At 51.8% G+C, this 19048-nt stretch overlaps 1 protein-coding gene across 12 annotated transcripts in view; it reads left to right on the forward strand.

Moving 5' to 3' along the window:
- NFIX (nuclear factor I X) overlaps nt 1-19048 on the forward strand; it is a 2606865-nt gene that overhangs the window by 1114713 nt on the left and 1473104 nt on the right. The window lies entirely within an intron of this gene.

A 19048-nucleotide genomic window follows, 5' to 3' on the forward strand; every position in this document is an offset into this window, starting at 1 on the left:
AACACCCGCTCTTCTGTTCCTCTTCGGATCGGTACTGCACTCCCTTCTCCTCCCCACTGTTCCAGTCTTCATTGTCAGACCCTGCGTCCAAGTTACTACAAAAATCGTCTGTGAAACTCAGTCTCCTCGATGTCAAGTCCGTGTTAGGTTTCATGCTGAGGTCAATGTCTAGTCGTACCTGCTTCCTCTCCCGAGGCCCGTAGGCCTGTTCCGCTTCTTTCTACTAGGCCCCTACCCCGTCAGCTTGTGCTCTCTGATTCTGTCTGTCTGTCCTCCTCAAGTCTGTTGTTTCCCTGTCTAGGGCTCCTTGTGTCTTTACCACCCTTGTTGCTCGCTCCTCGTCCTCCCTTCGTGTTCGTTCCTGTGCCAGTCTATCCAACTGCAACTTCCTCTGTTCTTTCTCGGCCAAATTGCGTTTTTCCACTCTGCTACTTCCCTTCACCTCGCAATCTCTTCCACTTCCCTTGTCTTTCTATCCCGCTGCTCCCGCTCTACTGTTTTCCTTTCCTTAAGGGCCTCTCGATCCTCTCCTCTCTTTTTTTTCTTTCCATGTGCTCCTTCTCTTCCTCCTTCCTTCGTTCCCTATCCTCCCTCTCCAAATTCTCTTCTCTCCTCCTCTCCATTACTCTTACGTCCCGTCCCCTTTCCTCCATACAGTATGGGCGTCCCTTTCTAGGGACGCGAGATGGAACCTATTTCACTAGAAAAACCTTCTACGCCTTTAAATTTAGAGGCGCGCAGGGGTGCGACCCTGGGAGCATGCGCTACCCTGACTATGCCCACCGGCGTCACTCCCGAGTCCCCTTTTCCGCATCGACGGGAACGGGCCGATTTCATTAGCACTCCTGGGTTTGGCCTCACCATGTAATTCCAAGCACTCTTCCGTGGATTCTTCTCTTATCTTTTTGTCTTTATTTGTCATCTAGGTACTTGGTCCTCCGGCGTCACGGTCCTCCCCGGTGCATGTCGACTTCAGCGGGTTTCAGCAGGTGTCCAGCCCGCGAGGGACTCTTTCCCACGTCTGACCCCCAAACTCTTTGCCTCCGCTGCCTTGGCCCTGACCACGGCTGGGAGGGTTGCACCACGTGTGACTCTCTGACTCTATGCATACTGAAGAACAGACTAGCCAGGTGGAGGGAACTCTTCCAAGCGTTGCATCCATAAGACTTGAAGAAGTTTGTCCAGCAGAGATCGAGGCCCACGGGAGAGCTGTTATTTTCCATTGCACCCTGTAGCTGCGACTCCTTCCCGAGGAAACGCCCAAGCGGGAGGAACCTCTCGGGTTCTGTTAACCAGCACACGCAACAATACTAACCCAGCTTCCGGCCTTACAGCCGAGGGGTCTTCGGACTCTACCGTTATCAGTGCTGAGAGACCGCAAGGTTCTTCTACCGGGTCTACACCCGAGGTGCTATGCCCTAGTACCGGCATCATGTCCGAGGGGATGCCTGTACGCAGCACTACCGGCGACAATGCCGAGGGCGGTACACCTTCTAGGCCTAGACCTGAGGTGCGGGATAGGCCTCATGTTCCAACACCAAAAGTCTTGGCCGAGGCTGTGTCCAGAGCGCTATACACCATGACTTTGGCACGTGGCACGCAGCACGACAACATGGCCGCTCGTCTGATGCCACTCCTCGGAACAAAGCAGGCGGGTGAACGAGTTTCAAGGTGGGAATGGTGTCAACCAGGTATGTGGTCTACAGTGTATCCATCAGTAGCGCAGTGCAGGTTCCCCCTGCAACCCAGACTGAGAGTGCTCCGGCCCCAGGAGCCCCCAGCCACTCCGTCAATATCCCCTGCCTCCTCTTCAGCCTTCGAGGACAGGTTCTTCGAAAGGTTTTGGGGCTGATGCGAACCACCAGATGGGTGCCATCCTAAGGGATGCAGTAAGAGACTTGCTTCCTCCGGTCACTCCACCGGCGCCTAGAGTCATTCCTCCCATGGCTCCGGCACCACAAGCCCTAGCGCAACCCCCGCTGCCGGCTCCTTCGAATCCACCCCCAGTGCAGCCGGTTCCGAGCCAATCTCCGCAGCAGCCTCCGGCTCTGGTCTTCACACCACAGCTCACGGCGCCTAGCATTCCTCCTCCTGCGGCAGACCAGCTGGACACCCAGGGGGATACAGATGAGGAGGCGGACCCTGACACAGTGTCGTCAGCGAAGGCCTTTTCACGAGAGGTTTGCAGGTTTGGCAGAATGTCCTTCCTCATCCTGAGGTAGAGCAGCCCGAGGAGAGGGTCTTGGCAGAGGTCCTCTTCCTAGGACCTGCTACCAAGACAGGTGTCCCGATGCAGGACGTTGTCGCTCTGGCCAAGAAGGTTTGGCTCAAGCCACACTCGGTCCAGCCTGTCAATCAGCACCTCAATGCCAAGTATAGACAGATGGAGGGGAATACACTCTATCAACGCACCCCCAGCCGCACTCGTCAGTGATCGCTGCGGCCTCTCTCTACTCTAAGCCTCAGTCGACCTCGTCCTCTGTGCTGCTAGGCAAGGAGGAGAACATCTGGAAGGCAGACGGGGAAAAGCTGTACCCCAACACCTCCCTGCACCTGCGTCAAGCCAACGCGGATTCCATGCTGGCAGCCGCTAACCAGAGGTTGTGGCGGGAAATGGCAGACTTCCTTCCGAAACTTCCGGTGCAGGCCCAGGCATGCTTCAAGGATGGTCTTGGAGAATCCAGGCTGGTAGCGCAGGACATCATGGAGTCCACAGTGGCCCACATCGATAACTCTTGCCAGGCCATCTGCATCGCCACGGACATGAGAAGGACGGCCTGGCTTTGGGCTACTTAGTTTAACCCCGAGGACCAGGATCGCATATTGAACCTTCTGTTCGAGGGTAGTGACCTCTTCCACTCTACCACCGATGAGAAATTACATAAGAAGAAGAACAGCTCGCAAACTGCGAAGTTTTTATCTATCCTGACAAAGGCCACACCTAAAGCGTACACCCAGTCGCATCAACAATCCTATAAGGGGCGGGCATTTGGTGGGTTCTGGGAATTCCAGGAACGGAGGTCGAGACAACCTGACCTCTCGCCAAATCAGCACCGGTGCAAGCAACAAAAAGTGGGGAGGGGAGGGGCTTCTTCCAGTACCCCTCCTCAGCAGCAGCCTCAGAGAGTAAAAAGGCATGACGCGTCCCTCTGGGTCCACGTGTCTCCAGTGGGGGGCAGGCCAGCTTCTCACGTGCATTTTTGGCACCAGAAATTCGCGGACCCCTGGATCCTCTCAGTAGTATCTACGGGTTACTGCCTATCTATACATCCCTCTCCTCCTTCCTCCCCTCCCCGCCTCCCACAGATTGGGACAGCAACTCTGTTGGCGGAGATCCAGTCGCTCGTCGATAGCCAGGCAGTGGAAGAAGTGCCAGCCTCCCAGAGAGGATTAGGCTTCTATTCCAGGATTTTTGCCATACAAAAAAAGAACCAGGCTGGCCTGAGAGTTGTGTTGGACCTCTCCACCCTCAACCTCTTCAAAAATTCAAGATGGTTACGCCAGCACTCATTGTAGAGGCACTAGACAAGGGAGATTGGATGTGCTCCCTGGATCTGAAGGACGCTTACCCACACGTCCCAATTTGGCAGCCCCATCCCATGGCTCTGGCACCACAAGCCCTAGCTCAACCCCCGCTGCCGGCTCCTTCGAATCCACCCCCAGTGCAGCCGGTTCCGAGACAATCTCCGCAGCAGCCTCCGGCTCTGGTCTTCACACCACAGCTCACGGCGCCTAGCATTCCTCCTCCTGCGGCAGACCAGCTGGACACCCAGGGGGATACAGATGAGGAGGCGGACCCTGACACAGTGTCGTCAGCGAAGGCCTTTTCATGAGAGGTTTGCAGGTTTGGCAGAATGTCCTTCCTCATCCTGAGGTAGAGCAGCCCGAGGAGAGGGTCTTGGCAGAGGTCCTCTTCCTAGGACCTGCTACCAAGACAGGTGTCCCGATGCAGAAGGACGTTGTCGCTCTGGCCAAGAAGGTTTGGCTCAAGCCACACTCGGTCCAGCCTGTCAATCAGCACCTCAATGCCAAGTATAGACAGATGGAGGGGAATACACTCTATCAACGCACCCCCAGCCGCACTCGTCAGTGATCGCTGCGGCCTCTCTCTACTCTAAGCCTCAGTCGACCTCGTCCTCTGTGCTGCTAGGCAAGGAGGAGAACATCTTGAAGGCAGACGGGGAAAAGCTGTACCCCAACACCTCCCTGCACCTGCGTCAAGCCAACGCGGATTCCATGCTGGCAGCCGCTAACCAGAGGTTGTGGCGGGAAATGGCAGACTTCCTTCCGGAACTTCCGGTGCAGGCCCAGGCACGCTTCAAGGATGGTCTTGGAGAATCCAGGCTGGTAGCGCAGGACATCATGGAGTCCACAGTGGCCCACATCGATACCTCTTGCCGGGCCATCTGCATCGCCACGGACATGAGAAGGACGGCCTGGCTTTGGGCTACTTAGTTTAACCCCGAGGTCCAGGATCGCATATTGGACCTTCTGTTCGAGGGTAGTGATCTCTTCCACTCTACCACCGATGAGGAATTACATAAGAAGAAGAACAGCTCGCAAACTGCGAAGTCTTTATCTATCCTGACAAAGGCCACACCTAAGGCGTACACCCAGTCGCATCAACAATCCTATAAGGGGCGGGCATTTGGTGGGTTCCGGGGATTCCAGGAACGGAGGTCGAGACAACCTGACCGCTCGCCAAATCAGCACCGGTGCAAGCAACAAAAAGTGGGGAGGGGAGGGGCTTCTTCCAGTACCCCTCCTCAGCAGCAGCCTCAGAGAGTAAAAAGGCTTGACGTGTCCCTCTGGGTCTACGTATCTCCAGTGGGGGGCAGGCCAGCCTCTCATGTGCATTTTTGGCGCCAGAACTTCGCGGACCCCTGGATCCTCTCAGTAGTATCCACGGGTTACCGCCTACCTATACCTCCCTCTCCTCCTTCCTCCCGTCCCCGCCTCCCACAGATTGGGACAGCAACTCTGTTGGAGATCCGGTCGCTCGTCGATAGCCAGGCAGTGGAAGAAGTGGCAGCCTCCCAGAGAGGATTAGGCTTCTATTCCAGGATTTTCGTCATACAAAAAAAGAACCAGGCTGGCCTGAGAGTTGTGTTGGACCTCTCCACCCTCAACCTCTTCAAAAATTCAAGATGGTTATGCCAGCACTCATTGTAGAGACACTAGACAAGGGAGATTGGATGTGCTCCATGGATCTGAAGGACGCTTACCTACACATCCCAATTTGGCAGCCCCATCGCTCCTTCCCATGCTTCAGGATCATGGGCTGTCATTTCCAGTACAAGGTGCTACACTTTGGCCTCAACTCAGCCCCCAGTGTGTTTACCAGACTCATGAATGCAGTGGCAGCCCTTCTCAGGACGCAGGGCCACCATGTCATCCTATACATGGACGACTGGCTCGTCAGAGCGAGATTCCCCAGAGGGGATTGTCCACACCTCCTCCGCATTTATGAGTACACTCCACAACCTGGGGTTTACCATCAACCTCAAGCAGTCTCAGCTGCAGCGCACACAGAGCCTCACCTTCCTGGGCCTCATCTGGGATACGAGCTCCGAGAACATATTTCCCTCGGAGGACAAGATGACGGCCAGACCAGTGACTAGGGCTTGGTGGTACCAGCACCTACTGGGTATCATGGCAGCGGTCCTCTTGGCCATGCCACACACAAGGCTACGGATGAGGAGACTGCAGCTGCACTTTGCAGCCATATGGAATCAGGAGGTGGGCTTCCAAGCGTAGCTGATCAGCATACCGCCTTCTCTCCACTCAGACCTCACGTGGTAGCCAAAGGACTGCAATCTGCGGACTGGCCACTGAATCAGCATTCACCTCGCACTCCTGGAACATGCGTCACAACTCGAATATGGCCATGCGTTTTGTTAACTTCTTCCCCTTAAACGTACCCTTTATGTGTGTCAATAGTGATTGCAGCACGTTTTTGGAGAAACGTCTGTAAAATGGCCACGGTTTAGTTAACTTTCCGTCAGTACTTTTGGACCATTCTTTGCAATATTTGCAAATCTTCTTACTATAAGGCGGGAGTGTCTTACACAATTGCTCAAGGGGCATGTACCCCCGCACTTCCCTTGGTATATCTTTCGTGCCTTTGCCTGTCCTCAAGTCGAGGGTTTCGACAATCTGCTGATTTGGGAGAAATGGGCAATATAATAGCAATACTTTTCAGTTTCTACAAGCCGCTCTGGCTCCACAACTTGTCAGGCGTGCTGCGTGCACCGCCCCACCTTAACACCCACTGCCTCCTCGGGCACACCCACAATCTTGCGCATGTGCCTTCTGCACACCTCCACTTGTTCCCTACGTCTGCCAATCCCAATTTTCCAATGCTAGCTCCTCACCATCTCATACTCTCCGTGTCCTATGTGTGAACATATGGGTGACGTCACCAATCTATTGACCAAGGTATTGCAGGAATAAAATCAAATACTGCGCGTACACTGTTATATCCTGTTACTCCCAAACCACACAAAAACCCCACAGCTATCTTGCCGCCTCCAGGCAGTGTATACCAATATTCTCTTGTGGTCGAACTGAACCCGCTGTGTCGCCTAGCGTGCAAAACATCTAACTCCAGGAGACTTAATCAGTCAACTCACCTTCCGTAATCTAGGCCAGCTCCCTTGCTAACCTTTACGGGGATATCGTCACCTATGACCCGAGCAAAAATGCCCAACCCACAGGAAATCGACTTATTTACATACTTCTGTCTTCCGCGCCCTCGAGTCTATAGTCTAGGTTATTCACCAGAACTGTTTACCTCTAAAACCAAATGAGCCCTAAACATAGAAAACAGACATCTACCTAGGCTCCTGTTCCTGCTACATTTGATGATGCTAAACAATACTTTGACAATACTCTATGGTAATAAACAATGCTCCACAATATTCAATACTCTCCCTCACACCCACAGTTGCCATTTGACTGGGTCAATAATTACACTCCGTGGTCTGCTGGCTTTGCTCGGCTGCCGACTCCTCTATAAGGGGCTCCCTTTTTCTGTCCTGGTCTGCCTTGACTCCTCGCTGACTTCGGGCAGGATGATTTCCAACTGGCTCCTGATGGCCTTTGCACGGGCACCCGTTTCCCGTCTTCTCTAAATATGCGAGGGTCCTGCAGCCTTTCAGGTTCCATGGCAGATGAGATGGCCTGGTGCCGGGCTAGCGCAGCCACCCATCCACTCTGCTACCAACTTGTTGGGAAGAACTCCCAAGTATGCCAGAGGGATACTGGAAGATCGCCGACTTGGAGGGCCCAACACCCTCCCCCAGGATACACGGAGGACTCAGTCAACTGCAAGTTCAAACTGCGGTTTATTACAAACAAAACCAACAGGGATCAGCACAGGAACAGAGAAAATGTTTCATGCACATCCCGCTCTTCCTCGCCTCGCAGGCTGGTTTTACTCTCAAATGGCGTCAGCACTTCGTCACAACCTGGGCCCTTCTCCAGAAAGCCTATCGGGCCAGGTAATTGGGTACTGAGTATTTATAACCTACACAGGACACTATAGATGTTATTCTACTGACCCTCGTATGTCAGGTGGCTGGCCTGTTCCATCCCCAAAGTCTCACTTACTACATTGTTGCAGAGTGTTAGGCCTTTCATTGGTTCTTGCCCATTGCTATCCACCCCTAGGGTACTAGACTGTGATTGGCTAGAGCTGACGTTCCCAGGCCTGTAACCCGATATGGCTCTAAGCTCGCTGTGTACCTTTTCAAGGTGATGAGAACTATTATATGTCTGTATTGTAAATTGTGTGCACCAACTTTGCCTTATGAGAATATTCTCCTATCCGGCACAACACGTGTTGCATACTTGCTGCAGTTATTGTCTGTATGCCTGAGACCGGCTCTCCTTTCCCTCTGCCAATGGAATCGGCCAAAATGACCGAATCCAATTAACCTACCCCACCAAAAGACCTATAATACATACCACCAAAAGTTTGAACTACAAAAAGTGTGAACCTTTTGTGGTATTGTGGTATGTATGTTTTGGTGGAGTAGGAAAAAAAAAAAGAAAAACAAAGGCTACAGCGTTCGGGGGGACACCCCAGCAGCTGACCGGAAAAAAAAACTTTTAAAAAGAAGGCTGCGGGGGTATCCCCCACAACACCCCACTTACCATACTTTACAGTATAGTGAGCGAGGGTTGCGGTGGACATCCCTACAGCTGACACGAAGAAAAAAAACAAAAAGGCAACACCATGCTCACCATACTATGGGACTCCCCCGCAGCTGCCTGACAAAAAATAAAGAAAGAAAAGAAAAGGACCCTGCGGATGTAGGGGTGTGGGTGTGTGTTGGGGGAGTAGGCGGGGCTGGAGGTGTGGCCAGGGGTTAGGTTTTGGGGGTTCTTTAACAACGAATGGCCGCATGAGAAATGTACGAACATTTATGTATATCGTACATTTCTCATACGGTCATTTCTATTTCGGACCTTTCCGCCACGGTAAAACAACCCAAATTCCCGCTGATCACTGTCCATTGTCTGCTTCGGCTGCGTCACGTGTTTAGAGACCACAAATTTGAGCTCTGAGGATTTATTTGTATTTTTCAGCAGCTGGTCCCTTTGTCTTCTGGAGAGTGGAATTTCATCCGTATCTCTTGACCTTGGATGCGGGTCCTGTCCCACACGTCTTGCTCTGTTCAGCCTGAATCAGCTCAGCTTGTCTCTTGCTCAGGGGCCTTAGGCCTGCTGTAATTTTTCTAAACCTTATAATGCGGTTTCTACATTGTCAACACTATACTATATTTTCCATAGGTTAGTCACACTTGGCTCTGTCAGGTCCCATAGGTGCTCCTGCAGTTCCATAGGGTTATTCGTGTTTAAGCATCTGTAAGCTTTGCTCGGGATCTCTTGTGCATTGCAGTTTCTGCGGTGCTGCACTTGGCAAATGGCAAAAATAATAAAAGTGATGAAAGTATGTATATGTATCTGTCCACTAACTATAGAACTGTACGCTCGTGTTCTTCATGTATTCGAGTGTGTGTTTATGTCCTGGAGAGCGGATGGCACGTGTGCTTCATGTCTAACACTGCTATGTCGTGGTGTCTCTAACAACGTTATCAACATGGCTTCTTGATGCTTTAGTCCAGGCTGTCCATATAGGTGTCTCTGACCATAGCCTGCGGCTCTTCATCCACACATGGAAAGATCTGTACCGCTCCTAGTCTGTATGGCTGGCTGAGGGGCTACCTCTCAACGTATTTATCAATCATTGGTATGTTGGGAATTTGTCTGAAATAGAATGGTTGATTGCAGTGTTTCCTGGCTTGTCGTCTTGTCATTCATTTAGTGGGAGGTGGGTGTGGTGGCACAATCCTGACTCCCTCTTCAGCAGGTTTGGATGTGGACTTTTCTTGGAGAAGACAGAGTCTGTATTGCCTTTGGAGCAGGCAGCAGGCCAGTTTGTCGGAGGATGCAACCAAAGTCCTCTACTTCCTTTCCGCCACCCTGCACTTGCGTTTCAGGGTGGCGAGGTCGAAGTCATACCAAGAGTTGCACTTGGAGGTAGGTTTCAGGCGGATTCCATTGACAGTGGCAAGGGTGTCCAGAGTGTTGGAGATAGAGAGATGCAGGTTAGAGAGGGCTGTGTCAGAGTGTGTCATGCCACTTACCTGGGATGCGGGGCGCATCTGCAGGTCCCGGCGCTTCCCGTCCTGGCGCATCTACCCCGATACAGGTTGGGGGAACCTCGGTCATATGCGGCTCATGCCGCTTCCGGGTTTTCCCGTTCGCGTGGTTCGCGCAGACGCGGAAGGCCGTGTTTCGCCCTCCGCGCATGCGCCGTCCACAGAGCGCTCGGGAAGTTGCAAGCTTGCTTCCCAAGCCTCGTTTTGGGCGCGTCAGCACCCGGGGACAGCACGGATTGCGTTCCAAGCCTCCCGGGTGCTGTCTGCCCTATATTAAGGTCCAGTTTGCTTGAACAAACCGCGTCTCAACGCGGTTTGTTTCCTGATCGCGTCCTCGCCTGTGTTACTCTTGACTAGCACCTTGTCAGCCTTCCCAGCCTTATGTTCCTAGTCCTTCCCTGCTGGTGTTTCCTTTCCTTGTCTGCCTCTGGAGTTTTCTTGCCTCATTCCTTTCTTGCCAGTAGGTTCCCTGGCCATCTTTTTCCCTGCTCCCTTCATGCCTTCCAGTTCTTTCCCTTGTTCTGCCCCAGGGTTCCTAGTCCTTCCTGCCTCCTTGCCTGTTGGTTCTGTGCCTTACCTGTTGGTTCTGTGCCTTGCCTCCTGCCATCTCTAGAGTTCACTGCCTACTCTTCCCTCCTCTGCACCTGCCAACTTCGGTTCTTTTCATCGATCCACTGCTACTTCTGGAGCCAAGCTGTTGTATCCTGCTGTGGATTCTCCATCCAGTCAAGACCCGCCTTCCCTGTCAGTGCTTGCACTGTCCCGACGTCACGCAAATCAGGGAAGTGCGCATCCGTGGCGTTGGGAGCTGGTTCACCACTGACCTTGTTTGAATTCAGGGTGGGTGTTGCGCTGGTTCCTCGCGTTACACATTCAGCAACCATCAGTCGGACAGCCTGGCTACTTCACCACGACGATCAACTGGAAGTTCAGGTACTCAGCGCCCACGAGACGCTTTTCTTAACAGATTGAGACGCCTACCTTCTGACTCCGAGATGGATGAAGCCCAGGAACTTCGGGAAGAGATGCGGGCCCTTCGAGCCGAGATGACTGCGCTCCATCAAAAGAACATTGGTCTAAGACAGATGGTGGCACAAGGTACCGGGGCTACACCTCAGGGTGAAGGTGCAATGGCTCATACCGCACCTATCAAATTCGATGGAGATTCAAGACGTGTGGCCGAGTTTTGTAATCATTGTAGAATACACTTCCTCTTCAGGTCCTCCTATTTCAACTCAGACAAAGCCAAGATTGGGTATATTCTGGGTAATTTGACTGGGAACCCACTTGCTTGGGCAGCGCCTTTGGTGGCTGCCAATAGTCCCATTCTCAATGACTTTGCAGCGTTCGAAAAAGCGTTCCTAGAGGTTTTTCAATCACCCAATCTGGCTTCTGCGGCACAGAATCAATTGATGGACCTCAAGCAAGGAGCCATGGACATAATAGCCTATATTGGTCGCTTCCGACAATTGGCCACCGATTCCCAGTGGCCTGAAGTAACCCAAAAGACTCTGTTTCGTCGGGGATTAAGAGAAGAATATAAGGATGAATTATTACACATTCCAGAGCCCGACACCCTTCAGCAACTCGTGGAACAAGTTTTGCGGATTGATCACAGACTGGCAGAACGAAGAGGAGAGAGACGTCGAGCTGAGAGGCTGTTTCCCAGACCCGCAAACACGTCTACCGGGATTCCTGGGTCGTCGGACTCCAGTGCAGAACCCATGCAGTTGGGTGCTGTGAGGGGTCCGTTATCAGAAGCAGAACGGAAACGCCGAAGAAGTCTAAGATTATGTTTGTACTGTGGAGCCGCCGGGCATTACTTGGGTACCTGTCCTTTACGCCTCCAAAGGAAGTCGGAAAACTAGAAGACCTGTCGTCTATAGGAAAGGCAACGACAGGTCTCCCTTCACTTTCAGTCCTTTCCGGCCCCTGCTCCTTGTTTCAGCCCATGCAACCTGCTGTCTTGTTAGTTTTGGAGATCAAACTGACATGGTTAGACAAAAAGGTGGAAGCTCTTGGCTTATTGGACTGTGGAGCTTCTGGTAATTACATCGATGAAACCTTCGCAGCAAGGCATGGTATACCTTTGTTTTCCCGGAAGAATGTTCTGCCCGTGGAGGTGATTGATGGGACTCCTTTATCCTCGGGGCCAATACGTCAACATACCATGGGTCTATTTATCCAGATCAAGGAACATGGTGAAAGAATCGCTCTGGACGTCATCAAATCACCTTCATATTCAGTAGTTTTGGGTTTACCGTGGCTGCTATGCCACAATCCCACTATTGATTGGGAAGCACGCACTTTGGTTTTTGCTTCCGCTCATTGCCTCCGGAATTGTTTCTTGCCTGGCAGGCCTCAGAACATCGTCATCTCCACACCTCTTACAAGAAGCAATAGTCCACCTGGTCTTTGCTCATTGTTCCCAATCCCTCAAGTGTACAACGATTTTCGGATGGTCTTTTCCGAGCCAGGGGATATACCTGTACCACCTCACAGAACATTCGATTGTTCCATTGATTTGATACCAGATTCGGTGATACCTCATGGGAAGGTGTACGCCTTGTCCTTAACCGAGAAACAGGTCTTACAGGAATATCTGAATGACTTCATCAAGAAATGATACATAGCACCTTCGAAATCCCCTGCTGGTTTTCCTTTATTCTTTGTGAAGAAAAAGGAAGGTACTTTACGTCCTTGTATAGATTACCGCCAATTGAACGACATCACGCGAAAAGACAGATACCCACTGCCCTTGATCCGGAATATCATGGAATCACTTTGAACAGCCCAAGTCTTCACCAAGTTGGATCTCTGTGGAGCCTATCATCTGATCCGGATAAAGGAAGGCGATGAATGGAAGACGGCCTTCAAGACTCCATTTGGGCATTACGAATATCGGGTAATGCTATTCGGTTTGTGTAATGCCCCGGCTGTCTTCCAGCGCTTTATGGACTACATTTTTAGTGACCTGATTGGCATCTCAGTTTGGGTGTATCTGGATGATATTCTCATTTTCTCTGTTACCCAGGAACAACATGTGGAACACGTCCGAGAGGTGCTTCGACGGTTGTCCCAGAATCAACTGTACGCAAAGGCAGAGAAGTGCTCTTTTCACAAGGAAAGCATGGAATTTTTGGGCTATGTGATCAGTGGATCAGGCATCTTCATGGATTCTGCTAAGGTACAAGCCATTCAGGACTGGAACCAACCTCTCGATCTGAAGTCCCTGCAACGGTTTTTAGGGTTCGCCAATTTCTATCGGCAGTTCATAACCCATTTCTCACAGCTAACGACTCCTTTAACTCGACTAACCAGCAGCAAAGTACCTTTTCTTTGGGATTCGCAGGCCACCATGGCCTTTGACACCTTGAAAAAAGCCTTCAGCACAGCACCCATTCTGTGTCACCCCAATGACGAGATACCATACATCGTAGAAGCAGACGCTTCCGACTTCGCTGTTGGTGCTGTTCTCCTGCAGAAGCAATCCGACTCCGGCATGGAACATCCTGTGGCTTATTTCTCCCGCAAACTCACTCCTAGTGAACGGAACTATGCCGTGATTGAGAAGGAGCTGTTGGCCATAAAAGCAGCATTTGAAGAATGGAGGCATCATCTCCTCGGGGGACGGCATTCGGTGGAAGTTCGTACTGACCATCGCAATTTACAGTATTTACGTTCTCTTCAGTGCCGTACCTCTCGCCAAGCCTGATGGGCCTTCTTTTTCTCTCACTACGACTTCCACATAACTTACATTCCCTGTGCTCAGAACTTGAAGGCTGATGCCTTATCCCGTTCTTTGGAAGGAGACGTTAAGAGCAACTGTAGTGACAAGCCACTGATCTCTCCGAAGCATTTTCTACTTACGCTCTCACCTCATCTTCAGACGATTGTACAGGACACCATAACAGATCCAGCTCGGGCAAGCCTCTTGAAACGACCACAGATCACTGAATGCAATGGGTTGCTTTTTTATCGGAACAGATTATACATACCCACTGTCTCTCTTCGGACTCTTGTACTTCACGGGTTCCATGATTCCCGAGTTGGTGGACATCGTGGCATAAAGGCCACCCAAGAACTAATATCCAGGCAATTCTGGTGGCCAGGTTGGGCCGAAGAAATTGAGCGGTATGTCAAGAGCTGTCCTGTGTGCGCCCAGACCAAGACCCCAAGGAAAAGACCATTGGGGTTACTTCATCCCACAGAGATACCTCACTACCCATGGCATACCATTGCCGCAGATTTCATCGTTGACCTTCCTCCATCTGATGGATGTACCTGCATCATGGTGGTTGTAGACTGTTTCACCAAGACTGCCCATTTTGTCCCATTTCCCAGAATACCCACGGCATCCCAGATGGCTTTGGCATTTTTCCAGGAAATTTACAGGCTCATGGATTACCAGAAAAGATCCGATCGTGGATCCCAGTTTCTGTCCTCTTTCTGGCGTCAGTTGTGCAATCATCTAGGCATTCACAGAGCCCTGAGTTCGGGTTATCATCCACACACTAACGGCCAGACTGAGAGAACTAACCAAACTTTGGAGCACTACCTTCGGTGCTTTGCTAATGCCACTCAGACCAATTGGAAAACACATCTGGTTCTTGCTGAAGCCTCTTATAATAATGCAGAACATTCCTCTACCGGACTCAGTCCGTTTTTCTGTTCTTTTGGTCAACATCCTAAATTGGTGCCTTTTCATCCTGTACCACCCAGTGCAGTCCCATCTGCTGATCATCTGGTCGTCACCATCCAAAAGCAACACTCGTTGGCACGCAGAACTCTTGCAGAGGCACAGGTGCGCATGAAACAACAGGCTGATAAAGGGCGTACTCGTGAACCAATTTTCCATGTGGGAGATTTAGTCTGGTTGTCCTCTAAGAATCTGCCAGTGCGTAATCTACCTACCAAACTAGCTCCCCGTTATTTTGGCCCATTCAAGGTTACTAAGCGTTTGTCCTCTGTAGCATATCGCCTACAGTTGCCACAATCCTGGCGGGTTCATCCTGTCTTCCATGTCTCCCTTTTGAAGCCTTACGTGGTTGACACATTCCAGCGATCTTTTTCCCGTCCTGCCTCTGTTGATGTCCGCGGAGTACCCGAATTTGAAGTACGGGAGATCTGTGATTCGCGCATACGACGGGGAGTACTTCAGTGCTTGGTGGACTGGAAGGGTTACCCTGCCTGTGATCGCACTTGGGAACCATGCAGTTATGTGCACGCTCCCCGTCTGGTTCGAGATTTCTACCTCCGATCCCCTTGGAAACCTGGGGCACCTGGCCTTTCTGGGAGGGGACATAGTGTCATGCCACTTACCTGGGGTGCGGGGCGCATCTGCAGGTCCCGGCGCTTCCCGTCCTGGCGCATCTACCCCCGATACAGGTTGGGGGAACCTCGGTCATATGCGGCTCATGCCGCTTCCCGGTTTTCCCGTTCGCGTGGTTCGCGCAGGCGCGGAAGGCCGTGTTTCGCCCTCCGCGCATGCGCCGTCCACAGAGCGCTCGAGAAGTTGCAAGCTTGCTTCCCAAGCCTCGTTTTGGGCACGTCAGCATCCGGGGACAGCACGGATTGCGTTCCAAGCCTCCCGGGTGCTGTCTGCCCTATATTAAGGTCCAGTTTGCTTGAACAAACCGCGTCTCAACACGGTTTGTTTCCTGATCGCGTCCTCGCCTGTGTTACTCTTGACTAGCACCTTGTCAGCCTTCCCAGCCTTTTGTTCCTAGTCCTTCCCTGCTGGTGTTTCCTTTCCTTGTCTGCCTCTGGAGTTTTCTTGCCTCATTCCTTTCTTGCCAGTAGGTTCCCTGGCCATCTTTTTCCCTGCTCCCTTCATGCCTTCCAGTTCTTCCCCTTGTTCTGCCCCAGGGTTCCTAGTCCCTCCTGCCTCCTTGCCTGTTGGTTCTGTGCCTTACCTGTTGGTTCTGTGCCTTGCCTCCTGCCATCTCTAGAGTTCACTGCCTACTCTTCCCTCCTCTGCACCTGCCAACTTCGGTTCTTTTCATCGATCCACTGCTACTTCTGGAGCCAAGCTGTTGTATCCTGCTGTGGATTCTCCATCCAGTCAAGACCCGCCTTCCCTGTCAGTGCTTGCACTGTCCCGACGTCACGCAAATCAGGGAAGTGCGCATCCGTGGCGTTGGGAGCTGGTTCACCACTGACCTTGTTTGAATTCAGGGTGGGTGTTGCGCTGGTTCCTCGCGTTACACATTCAGCAACCATCAGTCGGACAGCCTGGCTACTTCACCACGACCATCAACTGGAAGTTCAGGTACTCAGCGCCCACGAGACGCTTTTCTTAACAGAGTGTGAGTCGCCACAGGAGTAGGAGGAGCAGAGAAAGTCGAGGCAAAGATGTACACTGACACTCGCTTCATGGGCCGAATGACCGAGAAGGAAGTTGGCAGTACTGGAGTAGGCTTTGCATGTGGGACACGCAGTGTCAGGTGGGAGGAGAGCAAAAAAATGGTCAGTCCACGAGAGAGGAATGGTGAGAGGATTAGGGAGGGGGATGTCTGTGGAGATGTGAGCATCCAAGGTATGGCCGGCAGAGTGTGTTGGACCAGAGGGAAGAATGGAAAGAGAGAGAGAAACACAAAGGTTGCGGAAGAGCCCAGAGGAGGAATAAGAAGCATCCAGGTGGATGTTAAGGTCTCTGAGGAGGAGATGGTGACAGGTAGAGGCAAGGAGAGAAGAGGAGAGGTCAGCCCATTCAGAGAGGAAGAGGACAGCCTGGCCACAGTCAGAGAGAGGCCATGAGAGATAGAGGGCCTGCAGACCAGGCATTCAAAGGAGAAGTAGGCCTGCGTAGGATTGACAGAAGCAAGGACCCACTCCGGTAAGATCATGGCCACTCCACCTGCGTGCCGGTGGGTTCTGGGCTCGGAGAGGATCTTGTAGCACACCGGGAGGAGAGTGTCAAAACTTGTGACAGAGCTGGCCGTGAACCATGTCTCGGTGAGAGCAAGGACATCCAGGTCAAGGTCTTCAAGGAGGCAGCAGATGTCAGAGGACTGTTTAACAGCAGAGCGAGAGTTGAGAGTAGTGATGTGGACACATTTGAAGATCTTCTGGGGTGGGATACATGAGGGCTGTACACCCAGCAGAGGTTGTAGAGGGGCCCTAGAGTGGGCAGAGGCAATAGACGGAGGTGGCATGGGGGTCAGGGAGGAGGAGGAGGTAGGTGCCAGAGAGGCAAAGGAGATGGCAAAGCAGCCAGAGAGGTGTTAGAAGGAGTAACAGGAGAAGAGAGGAAGTTGATGAGACGCAGGAAGTGCCTATCGAAAAGGAGGAGATTGGGCTGAGGTCACTGGACCAAGACGGTCCCACTCAGATAGAGATCAATGATGGTTTTGGAGGAGTGGAAGGAGGCCAAGGGGGCCTCCCACCGGGTGCCACCATTAATGGTAGAGGAGGAGATAGGAGAGAGAACAGAGACCATATGAGGGGTCCATAGGTCAGGAGATTGAACGACAAATAAGATGTCGTTGAGAGTCTGTCTGGAGGAAGCACCTATGTAGGTATCAGCAATACAGAGACCTGGTTTGGAGACAGGATATCCCTTTTTAACTGTTTGCTTCCAGACTTAGTGAGAGGGATAGCATAGTCGATAGAGTAGCAGTTAGAGAAGATGGAAGAAATGGAGAGCACCATAGGGGGTGCGAAGAGGAAAGTTGGAGGAGGTGAGAAAGAAAGAGGGAGAGAGAAGGAGAGGTGCACAGCCCAGTGCAGCACACCACAGGATGTACAGGAGGAGGGCACAGAGGGGAGCACAACAGTAGAGAAACACAACAAGAAAAAAGGCAGAACGCACAACAGGGGGAGCGAGGCACAGTAACAGCAGTAACACAGTGGAATGAGGACCTAAAGAGTGGGCGAGAGCCAGGTAGAACAGCAGAGACACAGTAACTACGGTAATAACAGTGGACTGAGGACCAAGAGAGAGGGAGAGCCTAGTGGAACAGCAGAGGTAAAGTAACAACAGTAACAGCAGAGGGGTAGGACCCTAGAGGTGGGAGAGAGCCTAGTTAATACAGTAATACAATAGCAACAATGTCAGAGGAGCAGGAACCTTGGGGAGGACAGACCTAGAACACAACAGTTAGCAACAGCAGACTAGGGACACAACAAGGAGTCAGAAAAACACAAAGTATGGCTAACCTCAAGGGAGAGGAAGCCTAAGGTTGCACAGAGACAGAGTTACGTATAGGGTGAAGTACGCAAAAAGGCTGGGCAATTCAGTAGAGAGGAGTAGTGGCTGCTTTCACTGCCCACATCTTCCTTACATTACGGTCGCTACTGGTTGATGGCTGTGCAGCATACTCACACTGCGAGGCTGCCCATTACAGTTACTGCTGGTCGACGGCTGCACAGCATACTCGCATTCTGAGCAGCTACCCCTTCATCGCCAAACACCTGCGGCGGACAACACTGCAGCCTTGTTCTGTGTGGGCTTTGCCACAGAGGGTCCGATCCTCACTTTTTAAAGGATCCGCTGTGTGGACGTAGCGCAATGTGCAACATATCAAACTGCCAGAGTCTCCTGCGGTCCTGTGGGGCACAACATTGCAGCATTGTCCTGCGCGAGCTTTGCTGTAGAGGGTTTGATCCTCGGTTTTAAAGGATACGCTGTGTGGATGTAGCGTGACATACAACGTATGAAACGCCCAGTGTCTCCTGCGACGTACAACACGGCAGTCTTGTCCTATGCTGGCTTTGCAGCAGAGGACCTGAGCCCTGGTTTTTAAAGGATACACTGCGTAGAAGAAGAGTAGCGTGCAATGTCTCAAATGGCCAACTTCTCCTGTGGTCCTACCGCGCACAACACTGCGGCCTTGTCCTGTGCAGAATTTGCAGCAGAGGGTCAGATTCTCGGTTTTGAAAGGTTATGCTGCATGGACGTAGCGTGATGTGTGATGTATCAAATGGCCAGCGTCTCCTGTAGTGCACAACACCACGGCCTTGACCTGTGCGGGCTTTGCCGCAGAGGGTGCGATCCTCAGTTTTAAAAGGATAAACAGTGTGGATGTAGCGCGATGTGAAACGTATCAAAAAGCCAGCGTTTCCAGCGGGTCTGCGGCACACATCACAACAGCCTTGTCCTGAATTGGATTTTGGAGAGAGCAAGAACTGCAGAATTGAGAGAGAAAGGGCAAGCAGCTGCTTCTGAGAGGTGGCTGGCAAGGATGTGAGATATATTTATTTGGTTTGAATTATAGATTCTATGCTAGTGTGCCACTGATATAACACCCCCTACTGATATAGTCCCACCCCACAATTCTGGTTAAGAAAACCGGCAGTTTTTCAAAAACGTACATTTATTTAAAGAGGTTTAAAGACAAGGTCAAGCAACGATGGTCACTAGCTTTATGCCATTAAAG

Source organism: Ambystoma mexicanum, chromosome 3q (assembly GCF_040938575.1).
Source record: "Ambystoma mexicanum isolate Mex_15411 chromosome 3q, UKY_AmexF1_1, whole genome shotgun sequence".
Taxonomy (NCBI): domain Eukaryota; kingdom Metazoa; phylum Chordata; class Amphibia; order Caudata; family Ambystomatidae; genus Ambystoma; species Ambystoma mexicanum.